This window comes from Gadus chalcogrammus, chromosome 22, assembly GCF_026213295.1.
Source record: "Gadus chalcogrammus isolate NIFS_2021 chromosome 22, NIFS_Gcha_1.0, whole genome shotgun sequence".
Lineage (NCBI taxonomy): Eukaryota > Metazoa > Chordata > Actinopteri > Gadiformes > Gadidae > Gadus > Gadus chalcogrammus.
Genome location: NC_079433.1, coordinates 18,201,318 through 18,215,896, shown reverse-complemented (window position 1 = coordinate 18,215,896; position 14,579 = coordinate 18,201,318). Strand labels below are relative to the sequence as shown.

Sequence of the window (14,579 nt, the reverse complement as noted above, 5' to 3'; positions counted from 1 at the left end):
TTCTCCATTCAGCCTGCAGTAAAAGTCTTACTTTGAAATGCAAAAATAGTTGCAGATGTCCGGTGAAAGAAGTTGTTGATGTTGGACAAGGTGCTGGTTAGGCTCCAGTTCAAGGAGGCGTGAGTCAAATCCTTGCAAGTGCAGGCAACCCTTTGAACTGAAGCATCATTTTGAAATTTCATTAATAAAGCACAAAATTTGTGGTAGCGTGGCCGAGGGGTCTAAGGTGCTGGATTAAGGCTCCAGTATCTTAGGAGGCGGGGTTCAAATTTCACCACTAGCAGTCAGTGACCTGTGTCCAAAGACTATTTTGAAACTCTTTTCTCCAAAGGAAATACTGTGGACTGACAATGTCTCGCTTAAATAATTAGAATCCCATCAGAAAACGACAACATTCTTTAAGAATTGCACAAGGTCTTGTTTGTTTATGTTCATTCTCATTACCCAGTGGGACTGACTTACGCAAATGAGAATCAATGCTCGATCATAAGAAGTATTCAAAGTTGAATGGTGAATTACCTTAATGAGCTTCTAAGGCGTATGAATGTACGTTGTGTTTAATAAGACTCCTGTGAAGCGTTTGACTAGAGTAACATTGCAGAGTTTAAATATCTGGTAGCCTCTAGGATTACTCTCGGAGAGAAGAGGCCTAATGAAAGCACTGTTGCTTTGGGAAGTATTTTAGATCTACAAGGCTCCACCGAGATTTGAAATCGGATCACTGGATTCAAAGTCCAGAGTGCTAACCATTACACATGGAACCCAAATTAAGACAACCTGATGAATACAGAATTTATCTAAAGTGTGAAAAATATATACTCCTTATTGCATTTCAGCATCGACCTGCCCTGTTGTATTTGCCTCAAATATATTCCATATATTTTATTTCCAATGAAAGCAGGTTGGCGGTGGATGGCAACTAATCCCAAGAAGAATGTATTCCCTAGCCTTCCAGGAACACCTTGTTTAAACATTCTTCAAGGAAATCCTGAAGCATTTCAAGATAGCTTGTGTCAATCCTAGCAAGACTTCAGACATCTTCGACAATGGAGCTGAGGGCTCGTCCGGGATTTGAACCGGGACTTCTCGCACCCCGAAGCGAGAATCATACCCCTAGACCAAACGAGCCACAATTAACTTTATTGATATTTCGATTTCTGAAATTGGTCAAATGATTTGCATGGGCACAAGCGTTTAAGACAATTGCATAATTCCAACTTATTGCCACCAACTTAAAGTATTCATTCTCCATTCAGCCTGCATTAAAGTCTTACTTTGAAATGCAAAAATAGTTGCAGATGTTCTGTGTAAAGTGTTGTTGAGTTGGCCAAGGTGCTGGATATAGGCTCCAGTTCAAGGAGGCGTTGCTTCAAATCCTTGCAAGTGCAGGCAACCCCTTTGAACTGAAGCATCATTTGAAATTTCATTAATAAAGCACATAATTTGTGGTAGCGTGGCCGAGGGGTCTAAAGTGCTGGATTAAGGCTCCAGTCTCTTAGGAGGCGTGGGTTCAAATCTCACCACTGCCAGTCAGTGACCTGTGTCCAAAGACTATTTTGAAACTCTTTTCTCCAAAGGAAATACTGTGGACTGACAATGTCTCGCTTAAATAATTAGAATCCCATCAGAAAACGACAACATTCTTTGAAGAATTGCACAAGGTCTTGTTTGTTTATGTTTCATTCTCATTTACCCAGTTGGGACTGACTACGCAAATGAGAATCAATGCTCGATCATAAGAAGTATTCAAAGTTGAATGGGTGACTTACCTTAATGAGCTTCTAAGGCGTATGAATGTACGTTGTGTTTAATAAGACTCCTGTGAAGCGTTTGACTAGAGTAACATTGCAGAGTTTAAATATCTGGTAGCCTCTAGGAGAGAAGAGGCCTAATGAAAACACTGTTGCTTTGGGAAGTATTTTAGATCTACAAGGCTCCACCGAGATTTGAACTCGGATCACTGGATTCAAGTCCAGAGTGCTAACCATTACACCATCGAACCTACATTAAGACAACCTGATGAATACAAATTTATCTAAAGTGTGAAAATATATACTCCTTATTGCATTTCAGCATCGACCTGCCCTGTTGTATTTGCCTCAAGATATATTCCAATATATTTATTTCCAATGAAAGCAGGTTGGCGGGTGGATGGCAACTAATACCAAAGTAGAATGTATTCCCTAGCCTTCCAGGAACACCTTGTTTAACAGTCTTCAAAGGAAATCCTGAAGCATTTCAAGATAGCTTGTGTCAAAATGGTCAAATGATTTGCATGGGCACAAGCGTTTAAGAACAATTGCATAATTCCAACTTATTGCCACCAACTTAAAGTATTCATTCTCCATTCAGCCTGCATTAAAGTCTTACTTTGAAATGCAAAAATAGTTGCAGATGTTCTGTGATAAAGTGTTGTTGAGTTGGCCAAGGTGCTGGATATAGGCTCCAGTTCAAGGAGGCGTTGCTTCAAATCCTTGCAAGTGCAGGCAACCCCTTTGAACTGAAGCATCATTTTGAAATTTCATTAATAAAGCACATAATTTGTGGTAGCGTGGCCGAGGGGTCTAAGGTGCTGAATTAAGGCTCCAGTCTCTTAGGAGGCGTGGGTTCAATTCTCACCACTGCCAGTCAGTGACCTGTGTCCAAAGACTATTTTGAAACTCTTTTCTCCAAAGGAAATACTGTGGACTGACAATGTCTCGCTTAAATAATTAGAATCCCATCAGAAAACGACAACATTCTTTGAAGAATTGCACAAGGTCTTGTTTGTTTATGTTTCATTCTCATTTACCCAGTTGGGACTGACTTACGCAAATGAGAATCAATGCTCGATCATAAGAAGTATTCAAAGTTGAATGGGTGACTTACCTTAATGAGCTTCTAAGGCGTATGAATGTACGTTGTGTTTAATAAGACTCCTGTGAAGCGTTTGACTAGAGTAACATTGCAGAGTTTAAATATCTGGTAGCCTCTAGGATTACTCTCGGAGAGAAGAGGCATAATGAAAATACTGTTGCTTTGGGAGGTATTTTAGATCTACAAGGCTCCACCAAGATTTGAACTCGTATCACTGGATTCAAAGTCCAGAGTGCTAACCATTACACCATGGAACCTACATTAAGACAACCTGATGAATACAAATTTATCTAAAGTGTGAAAAATATATACTCATTTCAGCATCGACCTGCCCTGTTGTATTTGCCTCAAGATATATTCCAATATATTTAATTTCCAATGAAAGCAGGTTGGCGGGTGGATGGCAACTAATACCAAAGTAGAATGTATTCCCTAGCCTTCCAGGAACACCTTGTTTAACAGTCTTCAAAGGAAATCCTGAAGCATTTCAAGATAGCTTGTGTCAAAATGGTCAAATGATTTGCATGGGCACAAGCGTTTAAGAACAATTGCATAATTCCAACTTATTGCCACCAACTTAAAGTATTCATTCTCCATTCAGCCTGCATTAAAGTCTTACTTTGAAATGCAAAAATAGTTGCAGATGTCCGGTGATAAAGTGTTGTTGAGTTGGCCAAGGTGCTGGATATAGGCTCCAGTTCAAGGAGGCGTTGCTTCAAATCCTTGCAAGTGCAGGCAACCCCTTTGAACTGAAGCATCATTTTGAAATTTCATTAATAAAGCACATAATTTGTGGTAGCGTGGCCGAGGGGTCTAAGGTGCTGGATTAAGGCTCCAGTCTCTTAGGAGGCGTGGGTTCAAATTTCACCACTGCCAGTCAGTGACCTGTGTCCAAAGACTATTTTGAAACTCTTTTCTCCAAAGGAAATACTGTGGACTGACAATGTCTCGCTTAAATAATTAGAATCCCATCAGAAAACGACAACATTCTTTGAAGAATTGCACAAGGTCTTGTTTGTTTATGTTTCATTCTCATTTACCCAGTTGGGACTGACTTACGCAAATGAGAATCAATGCTCGATCATAAGAAGTATTCAAAGTTGAATGGGTGAATTACCTTAATGAGCATGAATGTACGTTGTGTTTAATAAGACTCCTGTGAAGCGTTTGACTAGAGTAACATTGCAGAGTTTAAATATCTGGTAGCCTCTAGGATTACTCTCGGAGAGAAGAGGCCTAATGAAAGCACTGTTGCTTTGGGAAGTATTTAAGATCTACAAGGCTCCACCGAGATTTGAACTCGGATCACTGGATTCAAAGTCCAGAGTGCTAACCATTACACCATGGAACCTACATAAAGACAACCTGATGAATACAAATTTATCTAAAGTGTGAAAAATATATACTCCTTATTGCATTTCAGCATCGACCTGCCCTGTTGTATTTGCCTCAAGATATATTCCAATATATTTAATTTCCAATGAAAGCAGGTTGGCGGGTGGATGGCAACTAATACCAAAGTAGAATGTATTCCCTTGCCTTCCAGGAACACCTTGTTTAACAGTCTTCAAAGGAAATCCTGAAGCATTTCAAGATAGCTTGTGTCAAAATGGTCAAATGATTTGCATGGGCACAAGCGTTTAAGAACAATTGCATAATTCCAACTTATTGCCACCAACTTAAAGTATTCATTCTCCATTCAGCCTGCATTAAAGTCTTACTTTGAAATGCAAAAATAGTTGCAGATGTCCGGTGATAAAGTGTTGTTGAGTTGGCCAAGGTGCTGGATATAGGCTCCAGTTCAAGGAGGCGTTGCTTCAAATCCTTGCAAGTGCAGGCAACCCCTTTGAACTGAAGCATCATTTTGAAATTTCATTAATAAAGCACATAATTTGTGGTAGCGTGGCCGAGGGGTCTAAGGTGCTGGATTAAGGCTCCAGTCTCTTAGGAGGCGTGGGTTCAAATTTCACCACTGCCAGTCAGTGACCTGTGTCCAAAGACTATTTTGAAACTCTTTTCTCCAAAGGAAATACTGTGGACTGACAATGTCTCGCTTAAATAATTAGAATCCCATCAGAAAACGACAACATTCTTTGAAGAATTGCACAAGGTCTTGTTTGTTTATGTTTCATTCTCATTTACCCAGTTGGGACTGACTTACGCAAATGAGAATCAATGCTCGATCATAAGAAGTATTCAAAGTTGAATGGGTGACTTACCTTAATGAGCTTCTAAGGCGTATGAATGTACGTTGTGTTTAATAAGACTCCTGTGAAGCGTTTGACTAGAGTAACATTGCAGAGTTTAAATATCTGGTAGCCTCTAGGATTACTCTCGGAGAGAAGAGGCATAATGAAAATACTGTTGCTTTGGGAGGTATTTTAGATCTACAAGGCTCCACCAAGATTTGAACTCGTATCACTGGATTCAAAGTCCAGCGTGCAAACCATTACACCATGGAACCTACATCAAGATATACTGATGAATACACATTTATCTAAAGTGTGAAAAATATATACTCCTTATTGCATTTCAGCATCGACCTGCCCTGTTGTATTTGCCTCAAGATATATTCCAATATATTTTATTTCCAATGAAAACAGGTTGGCGGGTGGATGGCAACTAATACCAAAGAAGAATGTATTCCCTAGCCTTCCAGGAACACCTTGTTTAACAGTATTCAAAGGAAATCCTGAAGCATTTCAAGATAGCTTGTGTCAATCCTGCAAGACTTCAGACATCTTCGACAATGGAGCTGAGGGCTCGTCCGGGATTTGAACCCGGGACCTCTCGCACCCGAAGCGAGAATCATACCCCTAGACCAACGAGCCACAATTAACTATATAGATATTTCGATTTCTGAAATTGGTCAAATGATTTGCATGGGCACAAGCGTTTAAGAACAATTGCATAATTCCAACTTATTGCCACCAACTTAAAGTATTCATTCTCCATTCAGCCTGCATTAAAGTCTTACTTTGAAATGCAAAAATAGTTGCAGATGTTCTGTGATAAAGTGTTGTTGAGTTGGCCAAGGTGCTGGATATAGGCTCCAGTTCAAGGAGGCGTTGCTTCAAATCCTTGCAAGTGCAGGCAACCCCTTTGAACTGAAGCATCATTTTGAAATTTCATTAATAAAGCACATAATTTGTGGTAGCGTGGCCGAGGGGTCTAAGGTGCTGGATTAAGGCTCCAGTCTCTTAGGAGGCGTGGGTTCAAATCTCACCACTGCCAGTCAGTGACCTGTGTCCAAAGACTATTTTGAAACTCTTTTCTCCAAAGGAAATACTGTGGACTGACAATGTCTCGCTTAAATAATTAGAATCCCATCAGAAAACGACAACATTCTTTGAAGAATTGCACAAGGTCTTGTTTGTTTATGTTTCATTCTCATTTACCCAGTTGGGACTGACTTACGCAAATGAGAATCAATGCTCGATCATAAGAAGTATTCAAAGTTGAATGGGTGACTTACCTTAATGAGCTTCTAAGGCGTATGAATGTACGTTGTGTTTAATAAGACTCCTGTGAAGCGTTTGACTAGAGTAACATTGCAGAGTTTAAATATCTGGTAGCCTCTAGGAGAGAAGAGGCCTAATGAAAACACTGTTGCTTTGGGAAGTATTTTAGATCTACAAGGCTCCACCGAGATTTGAACTCGGATCACTGGATTCAAAGTCCAGAGTGCTAACCATTACACCATGGAACCTACATTAAGACAACCTGATGAATACAAATTTATCTAAAGTGTGAAAAATATATACTCCTTATTGCATTTCAGCATCGACCTGCCCTGTTGTATTTGCCTCAAGATATATTCCAATATATTTTATTTCCAATGAAAGCAGGTTGGCGGGTGGATGGCAACTAATACCAAAGAAGAATGTATTCCCTAGCCTTCCAGGAACACCTTTGTTTAACAGTCTTCAAAGGAAATCCTGAAGCATTTCAAGATAGCTTGTGTCAATCCTGCAAGACTTCAGACATCTTCGACAATGGAGCTGAGGGCTCGTCCGGGATTTGAACCCGGGACCTCTCGCACCCGAAGCGAGAATCATACCCCTAGACCAACGAGCCACAATTAACATTATTGATATTTCGATTTCCGAAATTGGTCAAATGATTTGCATGGGCACAAGCGTTTAAGAACAATTGCATAATTCCAACTTATTGCCACCAACTTAAAGTATTCATTCTCCATTCAGCCTGCATTAAAGTCTTACTTTGAAATGCAAAAATAGTTGCAGATGTTCTGTGATAAAGTGTTGTTGAGTTGGCCAAGGTGCTGGATATAGGCTCCAGTTCAAGGAGGCGTTGCTTCAAATCCTTGCAAGTGCAGGCAACCCCTTTGAACTGAAGCATCATTTTGAAATTTCATTAATAAAGCACATAATTTGTGGTAGCGTGGCCGAGGGGTCTAAGGTGCTGAATTAAGGCTCCAGTCTCTTAGGAGGCGTGGGTTCAAATCTCACCACTGCCAGTCAGTGACCTGTGTCCAAAGACTATATTGAAACTCTTTTCTCCAAAGGAAATACTGTGGACTGACAATGTCTCGCTTAAATAATTAGAATCCCATCAGAAAACGACAACATTCTTTGAAGAATTGCACAAGGTCTTGTTTGTTTATGTTTCATTCTCATTTACCCAGTTGGGACTGACTTACGCAAATGAGAATCAATGCTCGATCATAAGAAGTATTCAAAGTTGAATGGGTGACTTACCTTAATGAGCTTCTAAGGCGTATGAATGTACGTTGTGTTTAATAAGACTCCTGTGAAGCGTTTGACTAGAGTAACATTGCAGAGTTTAAATATCTGGTAGCCTCTAGGATTACTCTCGGAGAGAAGAGGCATAATGAAAATACTGTTGCTTTGGGAGGTATTTTAGATCTACAAGGCTCCACCAAGATTTGAACTCGTATCACTGGATTCAAAGTCCAGCGTGCTAACCATTACACCATGGAACCTACATCAAGATATACTGATGAATACACATTTATCTAAAGTGTGAAAAATATATACACCTTATTGCATTTCAGCATCGACCTGCCCTGTTGTATTTGCCTCAAGATATATTCCAATATATTTTATTTCCAATGAAAACAGGTTGGCGGGTGGATGGCAACTAATACCAAAGAAGAATGTATTCCCTAGCCTTCCAGGAACACCTTGTTTAACAGTCTTCAAAGGAAATCCTGAAGCATTTCAAGATAGCTTGTGTCAATCCTTCAAGACTTCAGACATCTTCGACAATGGCGCTGAGGGCTCGTCCGGGATTTGAACCCGGGACCTCTCGCACCCGAAGCGAGAATCATACCCCTAGACCAACGAGCCACAATTAACTTTATTGATATTTCGATTTCTGAAATTGGTCAAATGATTTGCATGGGCACAAGCGTTTAAGAACAATTGCATAATTCCAACTTATTGCCACCAACTTAAAGTATTCATTCTCCATTCAGCCTGCATTAAAGTCTTACTTTGAAATGCAAAAATAGTTGCAGATGTTCTGTGATAAAGTGTTGTTGAGTTGGCCAAGGTGCTGGATATAGGCTCCAGTTCAAGGAGGCGTTGCTTCAAATCCTTGCAAGTGCAGGCAACCCCTTTGAACTGAAGCATCATTTTGAAATTTCATTAATAAAGCACATAATTTGTGGTAGCGTGGCCGAGGGGTCTAAGGTGCTGGATTAAGGCTCCAGTCTCTTAGGAGGCGTGGGTTCAAATCTCACCACTGCCAGTCAGTGACCTGTGTCCAAAGACTATTTTGAAACTCTTTTCTCCAAAGGAAATACTGTGGACTGACAATGTCTCGCTTAAATAATTAGAATCCCATCAGAAAATGACAACATTCTTTGAAGAATTGCACAAGGTCTTGTTTGTTTATGTTTCATTCTCATTTACCCAGTTGGGACTGACTTACGCAAATGAGAATCAATGCTCGATCATAAGAAGTATTCAAAGTTGAATGGGTGACTTACCTTAATGAGCTTCTAAGGCGTATGAATGTACGTTGTGTTTAATAAGACTCCTGTGAAGCGTTTGACTAGAGTAACATTGCAGAGTTTAAATATCTGGTAGCCTCTAGGATTACTCTCGGAGAGAAGAGGCATAATGAAAATACTGTTGCTTTGGGAGGTATTTTAGATCTACAAGGCTCCACCAAGATTTGAACTCGTATCACTGGATTCAAAGTCCAGCGTGCAAACCATTACACCATGGAACCTACATCAAGATATACTGATGAATACACATTTATCTAAAGTGTGAAAAATATATACTCCTTATTGCATTTCAGCATCGACCTGCCCTGTTGTATTTGCCTCAAGATATATTCCAATATATTTTATTTCCAATGAAAACAGGTTGGCGGGTGGATGGCAACTAATACCAAAGAAGAATGTATTCCCTAGCCTTCCAGGAACACCTTGTTTAACAGTATTCAAAGGAAATCCTGAAGCATTTCAAGATAGCTTGTGTCAATCCTGCAAGACTTCAGACATCTTCGACAATGGAGCTGAGGGCTCGTCCGGGATTTGAACCCGGGACCTCTCGCACCCGAAGCGAGAATCATACCCCTAGACCAACGAGCCACAACTAAGTTTATTGATATTTCGATTTCTGAAATTGGTCAAATGATTTGCATGGGCACAAGCGTTTAAGAACAATTGCATAATTCCAACTTATTGCCACCAACTTAAAGTATTCATTCTCCATTCAGCCTGCATTAAAGTCTTACTTTGAAATGCAAAAATAGTTGCAGATGTCCGGTGATAAAGTGTTGTTGAGTTGGCCAAGGTGCTGGATATAGGCTCCAGTTCAAGGAGGCGTTGCTTCAAATCCTTGCAAGTGCAGGCAACCCCTTTGAACTGAAGCATCATTTTGAAATTTCATTAATAAAGCACATAATTTGTGGTAGCGTGGGCGAGGGGTCTAAGGTGCTGGATTAAGGCTCCAGTCTCTTAGGAGGCGTGGGTTCAAATTTCACCACTGCCAGTCAGTGACCTGTGTCCAAAGACTATTTTGAAACTCTTTTCTCCAAAGGAAATACTGTGGACTGACAATGTCTCGCTTAAATAATTAGAATCCCATCAGAAAACGACAACATTCTTTGAAGAATTGCACAAGGTCTTGTTTGTTTATGTTTCATTCTCATTTACCCAGTTGGGACTGACTTACGCAAATGAGAATCAATGCTCGATCATAAGAAGTATTCAAAGTTGAATGGGTGAATTACCTTAATGAGCTTCTAAGGCGTATGAATGTACGTTGTGTTTAATAAGACTCCTGTGAAGCGTTTGACTAGAGTAACATTGCAGAGTTTAAATATCTGGTAGCCTCTAGGATTACTCTCGGAGAGAAGAGGCCTAATGAAAGCACTGTTGCTTTGGGAAGTATTTTAGATCTACAAGGCTCCACCGAGATTTGAACTCGGATCACTGGATTCAAAGTCCAGAGTGCTAACCATTACACCATGGAACCCACATTAAGACAACCTGATGAATACAAATTTATCTAAAGTGTGAAAAATATATACTCCTTATTGCATTTCAGCATCGACCTGCCCTGTTGTATTTGCCTCAAGATATATTCCAATATATTTTATTTCCAATGAAAGCAGGTTGGCGGGTGGATGGCAACTAATACCAAAGAAGAATGTATTCCCTAGCCTTCCAGGAAGACCTTTGTTTAACAGTCTTCAAAGGAAATCCTGAAGCATTTCAAGATAGCTTGTGTCAATCCTGCAAGACTTCAGACATCTTCGACAATGGAGCTGAGGGCTCGTCCGGGATTTGAACCCGGGACCTCTCGCACCCGAAGCGAGAATCATACCCCTAGACCAACGAGCCACAATTAACATTATTGATATTTCGATTTCCGAAATTGGTCAAATGATTTGCATGGGCACAAGCGTTTAAGAACAATTGCATAATTCCAACTAATTGCCACCAACTTAAAGTATTCATTCTCCATTCAGCCTGCATTAAAGTCTTACTTTGAAATGCAAAAATAGATGCAGATGTTCTGTGATAAAGTGTTGTTGAGTTGGCCAAGGTGCTGGATATAGGCTCCAGTTCAAGGAGGCGTTGCTTCAAATCCTTGCAAGTGCAGGCAACCCCTTTGAACTGAAGCATCATTTTGAAATTTCATTAATAAAGCACATAATTTGTGGTAGCGTGGCCGAGGGGTCTAAGGTGCTGGATTAAGGCTCCAGTCTCATAGGAGGCGTGGGTTCAAATCTCACCACTGCCAGTCAGTGACCTGTGTCCAAAGACTATTTTGAAACTCTTTTCTCCAAAGGAAATACTGTGGACTGACAATGTCTCGCTTAAATAATTAGAATCCCATCAGAAAACGACAACATTCTTTGAAGAATTGCACAAGGTCTTGTTTGTTTATGTTTCATTCTCATTTACCCAGTTGGGACTGACTTACGCAAATGAGAATCAATGCTCGATCATAAGAAGTATTCAAAGTTGAATGGGTGACTTACCTTAATGAGCTTCTAAGGCGTATGAATGTACGTTGTGTTTAATAAGACTCCTGTGAAGCGTTTGACTAGAGTAACATTGCAGAGTTTAAATATCTGGTAGCCTCTAGGATTACTCTCGGAGAGAAGAGGCATAATGAAAATACTGTTGCTTTGGGAGGTATTTTAGATCTACAAGGCTCCACCAAGATTTGAACTCGTATTACTGGATTCAAAGTCCAGCGTGCTAACCATTACACCATGGAACCTACATCAAGATATACTGATGAATACACATTTATCTAAAGTGTGAAAAATATATACTCCTTATTGCATTTCAGCATCGACCTGCCCTGTTGTATTTGCCTCAAGATATATTCCAATATATTTTATTTCCAATGAAAACAGGTTGGCGGGTGGATGGCAACTAATACCAAAGAAGAATGTATTCCCTAGCCTTCCAGGAACACCTTGTTTAACAGTCTTCAAAGGAAATCCTGAAGCATTTCAAGATAGCTTGTGTCAATCCTGCAAGACTTCAGACATCTTCGACAATGGAGCTGAGGGCTCGTCCGGGATTTGAACCCGGGACCTCTCGCACCCGAAGCGAGAATCATACCCCTAGACCAACGAGCCACAATTAAGTTTATTGATATTTCGATTTCTGAAATTGGTCAAATGATTTGCATGGGCACAAGCGTTTAAGAACAATTGCATAATTCCAACTTATTGCCACCAACTTAAAGTATTCATTCTCCATTCAGCCTGCATTAAAGTCTTACTTTGAAATGCAAAAATAGTTGCAGATGTTCTGTGATAAAGTGTTGTTGAGTTGGCCAAGGTGCTGGATATAGGCTCCAGTTCAAGGAGGCGTTGCTTCAAATCCTTGCAAGTGCAGGCAACCCCTTTGAACTGAAGCATCATTTTGAAATTTCATTAATAAAGCACATAATTTGTGGTAGCGTGGCCGAGGGGTCTAAGGTGCTGGATTAAGGCTCCAGTCTCTTAGGAGGCGTGGGTTCAAATCTCACCACTGCCAGTTAGTGACCTGTGTCCAAAGACTATTTTGAAACTCTTTTCTCCAAAGGAAATACTGTGGACTGACAATGTCTCGCTTAAATAATTAGAATCCCATCAGAAAACGACAACATTCTTTGAAGAATTGCACAAGGTCTTGTTTGTTTATGTTTCATTCTCATTTACCCAGTTGGGACTGACTTACGCAAATGAGAATCAATGCTCGATCATAAGAAGTATTCAAAGTTGAATGGGTGACTTACCTTAATGAGCTTCTAAGGCGTATGAATGTACGTTGTGTTTAATAAGACTCCTGTGAAGCGTTTGACTAGAGTAACATTGCAGAGTTTAAATATCTGGTAGCCTCTAGGATTACTCTCGGAGAGAAGAGGCATAATGAAAATACTGTTGCTTTGGGAGGTATTTTAGATCTACAAGGCTCCACCAAGATTTGAACTCGTATCACTGGATTCAAAGTCCAGCGTGCTAACCATTACACCATGGAACCTACATCAAGATATACTGATGAATACACATTTATCTAAAGTGTGAAAAATATATACTCCTTATTGCATTTCAGCATCGACCTGCCCTGTTGTATTTGCCTCAAGATATATTCCAATATATTTTATTTCCAATGAAAACAGGTTGGCGGGTGGATGGCAACTAATACCAAAGAAGAATGTATTCCTTAGGCTTCCAGGAACACCTTGTTTAACAGTCTTCAAAGGAAATCCTGAAGCATTTCAAGATCGCTTGTGTCAATCCTGCAAGACTTCAGACATCTTCGACAATGGCGCTGAGGGCTCAAGATATATTCCAATATATTTTATTTCCAATGAAAGCAGGTTGGCGGGTGGATGGCAACTAATACCAAAGTAGAATGTATTCCCTAGCCTTCCAGGAACACCTTGTTTAACAGTCTTCAAAGGAAATCCTGAAGCATTTCAAGATAGCTTGTGTCAAAATGGTCAAATGATTTGCATGGGCACAAGCGTTTAAGAACAATTGCATAATTCCAACTTATTGCCACCAACTTAAAGTATTCATTCTCCATTCAGCCTGCATTAAAGTCTTACTTTGAAATGCAAAAATAGTTGCAGATGTTCTGTGATAAAGTGTTGTTGAGTTGGCCAAGGTGCTGGATATAGGCTCCAGTTCAAGGAGGCGTTGCTTCAAATCCTTGCAAGTGCAGGCAACCCCTTTGAACTGAAGCATCATTTTGAAATTTCATTAATAAAGCACATAATTTGTGGTAGCGTGGCCGAGGGGTCTAAGGTGCTGGATTAAGGCTCCAGTCTCTTAGGTGGCGTGGGTTCAATTCTCACCACTGCCAGTCAGTGACCTGTGTCCAAAGACTATATTGAAACTCTTTTCTCCAAAGGAAATACTGTGGACTGACAATGTCTCGCTTAAATAATTAGAATCCCATCAGAAAACGACAACATTCTTTGAAGAATTGCACAAGGTCTTGTTTGTTTATGTTTCATTCTCATTTACCCAGTTGGGACTGACTTACGCAAATGAGAATCAATGCTCGATCATAAGAAGTATTCAAAGTTGAATGGGTGACTTACCTTAATGAGCTTCTAAGGCGTATGAATGTACGTTGTGTTTAAAAAGACTCCTGTGAAGCGTTTGACTAGAGTAACATTGCAGAGTTTAAATATCTGGTAGCCTCTAGGATTACACTCGGAGAGAAGAGGCCTAATGAAAACACTGTTGCTTTGGGAAGTATTTTAGATCTACAAGGCTCCACCGAGATTTGAACTCGGATCACTAGATTCAAAGTCCAGAGTGCTAACCATTACACCATGGAACCTACATTAAGACAACCTGATGAATACAAATTTATCTAAAGTGTGAAAAATATATACTCCTTATTGCATTTCAGCATCGACCTGCCCTGTTGTATTTGCCTCAAGATATATTCCAATATATTTAATTTCCAATGAAAGCAGGTTGGCGGGTGGATGGCAACTAATACCAAAGTAGAATGTATTCCCTAGCCTTCCAGGAACACCTTGTTTAACAGTCTTCAAAGGAAATCCTGAAGCATTTCAAGATAGCTTGTGTCAAAATGGTCAAATGATTTGCATGGGCACAAGCGTTTAAGAACAATTGCATAATTCCAACTTATTGCCACCAACTTAAAGTATTCATTCTCCATTCAGCCTGCATTAAAGTCTTACTTTGAAATGCAAAAATAGTTGCAGATGTCCGGTGATAAAGTGTTGTTG

General features: G+C 40.0%; 17 non-coding genes across 17 annotated transcripts; 3 read left to right on the top strand and 14 right to left on the bottom strand.

The window, feature by feature from the left end:
* Positions 1–3,041: 3,041 nt before the first annotated feature.
* Positions 3,042–3,113, bottom strand: trnaq-uug (transfer RNA glutamine (anticodon UUG)). Its single transcript has one exon. It is a non-coding gene; the product is annotated as a tRNA-Gln (tRNA).
* A 1,022-nt stretch (positions 3,114–4,135) lies between these two features.
* On the bottom strand, positions 4,136–4,207 carry trnaq-uug (transfer RNA glutamine (anticodon UUG)). The gene has a single exon. It is a non-coding gene; the product is annotated as a tRNA-Gln (tRNA).
* A 1,408-nt stretch (positions 4,208–5,615) lies between these two features.
* trnap-cgg (transfer RNA proline (anticodon CGG)) lies at positions 5,616–5,687 on the bottom strand. The gene has a single exon. It is a non-coding gene; the product is annotated as a tRNA-Pro (tRNA).
* Positions 5,688–6,008: 321 nt separating this feature from the next.
* Positions 6,009–6,090, top strand: trnal-aag (transfer RNA leucine (anticodon AAG)). The gene has a single exon. It is a non-coding gene; the product is annotated as a tRNA-Leu (tRNA).
* Positions 6,091–6,493: 403 nt separating this feature from the next.
* Positions 6,494–6,565, bottom strand: trnaq-uug (transfer RNA glutamine (anticodon UUG)). The gene has a single exon. It is a non-coding gene; the product is annotated as a tRNA-Gln (tRNA).
* Positions 6,566–6,861: 296 nt separating this feature from the next.
* Positions 6,862–6,933, bottom strand: trnap-cgg (transfer RNA proline (anticodon CGG)). The gene has a single exon. It is a non-coding gene; the product is annotated as a tRNA-Pro (tRNA).
* An 817-nt stretch (positions 6,934–7,750) lies between these two features.
* On the bottom strand, positions 7,751–7,822 carry trnaq-uug (transfer RNA glutamine (anticodon UUG)). Its single transcript has one exon. It is a non-coding gene; the product is annotated as a tRNA-Gln (tRNA).
* A 295-nt stretch (positions 7,823–8,117) lies between these two features.
* Positions 8,118–8,189, bottom strand: trnap-cgg (transfer RNA proline (anticodon CGG)). Its single transcript has one exon. It is a non-coding gene; the product is annotated as a tRNA-Pro (tRNA).
* Positions 8,190–8,510: 321 nt separating this feature from the next.
* On the top strand, positions 8,511–8,592 carry trnal-aag (transfer RNA leucine (anticodon AAG)). Its single transcript has one exon. It is a non-coding gene; the product is annotated as a tRNA-Leu (tRNA).
* Positions 8,593–9,373: 781 nt separating this feature from the next.
* Positions 9,374–9,445, bottom strand: trnap-cgg (transfer RNA proline (anticodon CGG)). Its single transcript has one exon. It is a non-coding gene; the product is annotated as a tRNA-Pro (tRNA).
* An 817-nt stretch (positions 9,446–10,262) lies between these two features.
* trnaq-uug (transfer RNA glutamine (anticodon UUG)) lies at positions 10,263–10,334 on the bottom strand. Its single transcript has one exon. It is a non-coding gene; the product is annotated as a tRNA-Gln (tRNA).
* Positions 10,335–10,630: 296 nt separating this feature from the next.
* Positions 10,631–10,702, bottom strand: trnap-cgg (transfer RNA proline (anticodon CGG)). The gene has a single exon. It is a non-coding gene; the product is annotated as a tRNA-Pro (tRNA).
* Positions 10,703–11,519: 817 nt separating this feature from the next.
* Positions 11,520–11,591, bottom strand: trnaq-uug (transfer RNA glutamine (anticodon UUG)). The gene has a single exon. It is a non-coding gene; the product is annotated as a tRNA-Gln (tRNA).
* A 295-nt stretch (positions 11,592–11,886) lies between these two features.
* On the bottom strand, positions 11,887–11,958 carry trnap-cgg (transfer RNA proline (anticodon CGG)). Its single transcript has one exon. It is a non-coding gene; the product is annotated as a tRNA-Pro (tRNA).
* A 321-nt stretch (positions 11,959–12,279) lies between these two features.
* On the top strand, positions 12,280–12,361 carry trnal-aag (transfer RNA leucine (anticodon AAG)). The gene has a single exon. It is a non-coding gene; the product is annotated as a tRNA-Leu (tRNA).
* Positions 12,362–12,775: 414 nt separating this feature from the next.
* trnaq-uug (transfer RNA glutamine (anticodon UUG)) lies at positions 12,776–12,847 on the bottom strand. The gene has a single exon. It is a non-coding gene; the product is annotated as a tRNA-Gln (tRNA).
* A 1,242-nt stretch (positions 12,848–14,089) lies between these two features.
* trnaq-uug (transfer RNA glutamine (anticodon UUG)) lies at positions 14,090–14,161 on the bottom strand. The gene has a single exon. It is a non-coding gene; the product is annotated as a tRNA-Gln (tRNA).
* Positions 14,162–14,579: the final 418 nt, after the last annotated feature.